At 33.0% G+C, this 6,912-nt stretch overlaps 1 long non-coding RNA gene across 1 annotated transcript; it reads left to right on the top strand.

Annotated features, from left to right (window-relative positions):
* Positions 1-827: 827 nt before the first annotated feature.
* LOC107915021 (uncharacterized) lies at positions 828-6,619 on the top strand. The gene is made up of 3 exons (XR_001689159.2): positions 828-1,423; positions 1,651-1,726; positions 6,248-6,619. It is a non-coding gene; the product is annotated as an uncharacterized lncRNA (long non-coding RNA).
* The last annotated feature ends 293 nt before the right edge of the window (positions 6,620-6,912 follow it).

Below are 6,912 nucleotides of genomic sequence, written 5' to 3'. Positions count from 1 at the left end.
AACCTCCGGGCACGATGAATGCGACGATGACGATCTGACAGATGGTCGATGGCGACAATTCTTTGAAGGAGTTAAAAAACCATTCTCTTAGTGGGACTCTACGAGGTAAATTGATTTCAAATTAACTTTTCGAAAGATAATATTATTTTAATAAATTTAATATTAAATTTAATTTAATATTTATCTTGATAGGATTTTATTAATTTAAAATTAATGTGATTAATTCTAATCATAGTTGAACTCTCTCTAAACTCTACCTATATAAAAAGAGCATAAGTCATTATTCTCATAAACTTGAATTCAAAAAAAGCTGTAGAGAGAAATATCACTAAAGAAATTATTTTAGAAAATTTCTAGAGATATTATTGTTATTTATAACTTAACCTCAGAAGTTTAGAGAAATTATGAAATTGCCCCACTGGTAATTTTGTGAATTTTTTTTATTCGAAGTGAGCCCACACTCGGAAGACGTAAGCTTGAGGATAGCCGAGAAGACTAATCGGTTGAAGCGTTCATCCTAGATGAATCATAAAGGTACGATTTTGATTAAGTATTTTTTTTACTTTAGATAACACAACCAAGTTCTTGTTTTTGGAAAAAAATTTAAACTTTGGTTTTTCCTTTAAACCTATTTTTCGTTGTGTTTTCCAAACATGATTTTCCAACATTGTTTTGATATAATTTTGGTAAGCTGACTGGCTACGCGCATGCACATTAAAACAACTAATAACATGTTTGGTTTGGTGTAATGGATTAGCCATTACACCCCTATTCCGTGGGCCCCACTAATCCCCACTTAATCCCATGTTTGGTTTGATGTATTGCCTATTACAGGCCTATTACAACATGGATGTATTCCTCATTTTCTCTGCTTCAACAACGATTAGCCATTCCGTTCCAAAAGTAAAGATTAGCTAATCGTTTCTGTTTTACCCTCCCCAGCCAAAATCTGCTGCTCCACCCCACCCTCTCCCTCCCAACATCAACAGCAGTTTTCTTCGAACCAAATCTCCACTGTCTCAGATCGCCTGTGAGTAATCCCAACAGCAGTTGCCAGTGAAAATTTCCCTTTCTTCAAAAACCCAGCCCTAAATCCTTCTCCTCTTTCAATACTCCATTCGAACAGGTTGCTGCATCTCCCTCCTCTGAGGTATGGCTCTGTTTCTTTAACTTTAGCATTGAGCGACTCTTTTCAAGTCCAAAATTAGTCTACTCAGCTTTGAATTTAGGCCTATTTTTACACAGTTACGGTCTTTTTGGGGGTTCTTTGTTTTTTGTTTTTTGTTTTTTGTTGGTTTGGTTAAATCATGTTCTGCTATTTGGATTTAAACAAAAAAAAGAGAAAGACGATGACGATTGTTAAGCCAATTGTGAAAAAGCAATAGCAACAGCAACCGAATGCAGACCAAACATTTTTTCTTTGGTAAGGGTTCTTGCTTTTCAAACCATTTTTTCGCCATTTTTCTTATAGTTGTTTTTCTTGTTACAGTTCAGATTTTAGATTTTTGGTTGTTTTAAAAATTCATGTTTTAATAATTCTGTCTTCTTGTGAAAGTTTGTAGCAGTTTGTTGAATCATGCTTCTTGTTGATTTAACTTTGTAAATTCCGTGAACAAGTCTAAACCTTTACTGCTGCTTTCAATGACATAGCTGCAGCTGTAATTCACTGCTGATTCTTGTGATCCACTGCTTCATTTTTTCTCTCAGTCTCAGCGTTTGGTTTGAGGTATGAATCTTGAACTTTTCATTTCTTTGCCTGCCTTTGCCTTGGATTGTGGCATGTTCATGTGTGTAGTCTTCAACCAGATTCACCAATTGTATTATGTTTGATATGTGGTTTGAAACACTGAAAAATTGTACTGCTGGACAGTGAGATTTTGTTTGAAATTTTGACTGTTATACTTTGTTGTTTCATCTTGTTTTTTGACAAGTATAATAATTTTTCTGTTATACTTTGTTGTTTCAGAAAATCCATAGACGTTGTGATGTGTTGTTAGAAATAAATTGTTTGGAAGTATTGTATCATGTTAAGGACACTCTAATGATACAACAACTGAATTTGTATGTCATTCATAAATCCCCATTAAGGTAAACACCGTTGTTATAAGCTGTAAGCCTGTGTTTACATTCTCAACTCCCCTATTAATGTGCTCCCCACCTGTCTGCAATTTTATCTTCTAAAAAAGGTAGTGATATTATTATGCAAGTCAAAGGTGGCAAGCGATATTTGGAGAGCTACATGGCCCCATTTGCCAGCCAATTTGCTTGCATGAAATGACAACCAGATGATAAAACTCGACGCCAACCCTTGTTTATTAGGAGCTTCAATTTGGACTTGCCAGAATATCACTGTTATTGGAAGAAACTTATTAGCTTAAGGGTAATGTGAAATTTCTACTGGGGTTGGTTATTTGTTCCATCTGAATTGGTTTGGGTTTAGAGATAATAATTTTATTGGAAATGAGTTGTTGAACTCGATTAATAAAATGTGTAAACCAAGAATAAGAAAACCCAATCATATTGGACGAACTGTTGAATAAAAGAACAAACAATCTCTGTTTATACAAATGAAAAAGGGTTGTCAATCTTTGGACTCTTGTTTTTGTTTTTTGTTTTTTGTGATCCACCATGTCATTACCAGTCTAAAATTTGGATCAAGTATTAATTCCTACCCAACATCCAAGCAGCATTATTGGGACCTTGTTTCCATTATTCCATTTCATAAGCAATTTTGCGTTTTATGACCCTACCTTTTGCCTTTGATAATTGCACCCACAGTCCCCCTCTTATTATAGGAAAATCAACTTCCAATGCCAATATTTCGTTTTATTTGATTTGATTATTCAAAGATATTTCAATTTGTTTCGTCTTCTTTTCTTTTCTTTTTTACCTAATAGAAGATGGCTTAGGGTATGTTAATTATGCGTTTAGGTCAAGTTTATGGCATGCGTTGATATGTGGTTTGAAACACTGAAAAATTGTACTGCTGGACAGTGAGATTTTGTATGAAATTTTGACTGTTATACTTTGTTGTTTCATCTTATTTTTTGACAAGTATAATAATTTTTCTATTATACTTTGTTGTTTCGGAAAATCCATAGCCGTTGTGATGTGTTGTTAGAAATAAATTGTTTGGAAGCATTGCATCATGTTAAGGGTACTCTAATGATACAACAACTGAATTTGTATGTCATTCATGCCATTGGACACTTGTTGCATTGATATTGAGATATTGGTATTACACATATGCATTGAGAATACGATAGGATGGCTAATTGCTTAACAAAGGCTACAAAAGGAGTCCATCATTAGCTTTTACTCTTGTCCTGACCTCTTGATTTTGCTTTCATGTATCTATATGTTTAGCATATACTTTTCAAAATGTGTATATATACATATGTGTGTGTGTTCAACGTCTACTTTGACCTAAAGAATGAAAAATAGTTACAATTTAAATTTGATAATACTTTTATAAATATGTATATATATGTATTTATTTAGTACATAATTACTTTCGGAATTTATTAAAACTGTTACAATGTTTCAAAATTTAAGAATTACATAACATGTTTAAAATTAAATATGATCTTCTAGAAAATATGTTAAACTACATTTTAAAAATTTCAATTAAATTAACTGTAGAACAAGATAGGAGTATTGCGTACTTCTAAATATTTAATTTAAAATTTAAAAACGGAATCCGATTAGTAACATAATGCAAAAAATATAATTTTTAAACAATCTTTAAAAACAATGACCTTTACCTTAAACTATTGTTTTAAAAATGTACACATTATTCATATGAAATTTTAAAATTTTTTATAACATACAGTATTAGAATATAATGTTTTTACATGTTTATGGAACGTAAATATATTATAACAATATTTTTGAGGTAATATAAATTCATTTTTGACAATATTACTTAAAAATAAAATTAATATTAATCCATACAACTATCCTTCTTGTCTACTGAAATTCTATTACTCTAAAAGGAAAAAAGAATGCAATAAGTAAATCTGAATATATGGACTACTATCAAAATGTTTCAATACTTTATTAGCCACATGAAAAGCAAAAATTGCAAACAAAGGCAGACTATATTTTCATACCTGCCAATACACCAGTAGTCTCACTCATCCTCCTCCTCTTCTTCTTCAGCCTCTCTCAACCACTTTAAAAGGGGAAAGATTAGCAAATATTAACAATCTTCATTTCACCGACTGCCAAATAGAAAAGTCCACTATGAGATGTCAGTTTTGACATGTAATAAAAACAGACAAGTCACCCCACCCATCTGATGAAGTGATACATAGAAGAAATTAAATGTAGCAGTAAAACAAGTTCAAGAATCTTTAGAAATGCCTTATGGCAGCTGCAATCTCTGTCTGTTCCATTACCCATAACAAATAATATGTTTTAAATCACTCCTAAGTTATATATATTTTTACAAAATGAAATTTAAATTTAAAATGTTAAAAAAGTTTTGTGTGTTTATTTTTATTTAAATTTTGTGCTGTTTATTTTTATTTGATAATGTGTAATTGCAACTTCAATTCTTTGATAGTGTGTTCTAATTTTAAAATGTTGCAGTAATGGCTCGTCTGCCTTTAATTGCACAAAGTGTGAGGCGTAAAAGAATTGGTATTGCTGTGACAATATGGTTGGAAATCTATAGAATTGCGATTTGGTTCTTATTTAGAATGGGTGCCAGCCTTAGTCTACATAGACAAAGGATTAGGTCCTATACCTTAGATTTTTATGCAAAACGGGATTATGTGAAAAGGCTTGTATATGCTAGTGACGAGACCTGTATTGAACAAGTTAGGATGAATAGAACTGCCTTTTTTAAACTATGTGAGATGTTAGAATCGATAGGGGGATTGAAGTTGTCAAGGTTCATGCTTGTTGATGAGCAAGTAGCAATATTTTTACATATCATCTCCCATCACCTGAAAAATCGAGTTATCAAGCATCACTTTAGAAGGTCCGGGGAAACTGTTAGCAGAGCATTTCATAGTGTTTTAAATGCTGTCATACGCTTACAATATGTGTTATTTAAAAAGCCGGACCCAATTACAGCCGATTCTTCTGACACAATGTGGAAATGGTTTAAGGTATTGGACTGAGTTTTATATATAGCTTGTACAACATTTAGTTGATTTAGATTTAAATTAGTATTCTAACTCAAGGTTTTATATCATGTGATATAGAATTGCTTAGGTGCTCTTGATGGAACCCACATCAAGATTAGGGTTCCAACAGTTGATAAACCTAGATATCGAACGCGAAAAGGTGACATAGCAACAAATATTCTAGGTGTTTGTACACCTGAGATGCAATTTGTTTATGTTCTTCCTGGTTGGGAAGGTTCAGTTGCCGATGGACGGGTGCTTCGAGATGCCATTAGTAGAAGACATGGACTAAAAGTTCCTCATGGTAAAGTGTATAGTTGAGGAATTTGAATTATTCATTAAGATCAAACTTTGTGTGCTAAATTAATCATTTTTAAAAAAAAATTATTTTATAGGTTGTTATTATCTAGTTGATGCTGGATACACAAATTGTGAGGGATTTCTTGCACCATTTAGAGAACAGCGATATCATCTGAACGAGTGGCGTCAGGGTTATCAGCCAAGTTCTCCGCAAGAGTTTTTTAATATGAAACATGCCTCAGCACGTAATATTATTGAAAGATGCTTTGGCTTATTAAAACTTAGATGGGGAATACTTAGGAGTCCATCGTTTTATCCTGTAAGGGTGCACAATAGAATTATTATTGCATGTTGTTTGCTCCATAATTTTATTTGAACCCATATGAGTATTGATCCCATTGAAGCGGAGGTGGGAGAAGGATTACCTACTAATGTGGTGGATGATGATGAACCGAATATCACAAATATTCATCCATCGGATGCTTGGGCTACTTGGAGGATGGAACTAGCCAACCAAATGTCCGATTAATGGCAAGCATCTAGAAATTAGTTAGGTTTAGGGACAAATTGAGTTTGAATTGATTTATTGATGTTACTTTATGTATCTAGTTTATGAAACTTTGGTGGTGTTTGATTAAAATTCTGTATTGTACTAAACTTTGTTCATTTATAATTTAATTATCTTTTCATTCAGCATGTGTTATAAATTTAAATTTATATCAAATTAACGATATAATATTATAAACTGTTCACCTTTTGATTCATGATATTAAAAATAGTAAATAATGTTAATTTGTTTTTTTTTCCTTAAGATAAATATGTCAGGTGTTCCACAATCACATGCTTCTTCTCAAGCTTCTCAAGGAAGCAAAAGAAAATGGGTTCCAGAAGAAGATGCAGCCTTGGTTTCTTGCATGGTGGATTTGCACAATGTAGGAACATTTAATGCCGATACCGGGTTCAAAGCCGGTTATTTGAACGAGCTAGAGAAAATGCTAGAAAAGGCTTTACCAGGAGCAATATTGAAGGCGAAACCAAATATTGAATCTCGGATTAGGTGCCTAAAAAGGGAATGGTCAGTCGTCTACGACATGCTTAATGGCCAAAACAATAGTGGCTTTGGTTGGGACGAGCATAGGCAGCTCGTTGTTGCTGAAGATGCAGTTTGGGAATCCTATGTAAAGGTAAAATGTATTTCAAGTAATTATTTATTTTTTTACAAAACTTATAACTAATATGATTTCCTCATTTTTTTAGAGTCACAAAGAAGCCGCTCAGTTCAGACATCGTACTTTCCCTTACTACGACCAGCTTACTGCCATATATGCAAGAGATCGAGCGACTGGGAAAGACGCTTAAACAGCTGCTGATGTTCTTGAAGAAATACATGCTGAGGATGAACGTACTACAGATATGAATGAAAAGAGAAACACATTCTATGACTGCGAAGCTAACGTCTCTTTAGACGACATGGATG

This window comes from Gossypium hirsutum, chromosome D10 (assembly GCF_007990345.1).
Source record: "Gossypium hirsutum isolate 1008001.06 chromosome D10, Gossypium_hirsutum_v2.1, whole genome shotgun sequence".
NCBI lineage: Eukaryota > Viridiplantae > Streptophyta > Magnoliopsida > Malvales > Malvaceae > Gossypium > Gossypium hirsutum.
The sequence above is the reverse complement of the archived record's forward strand: the minus strand, read 5'-3'. Positions and strand labels throughout refer to the sequence as shown.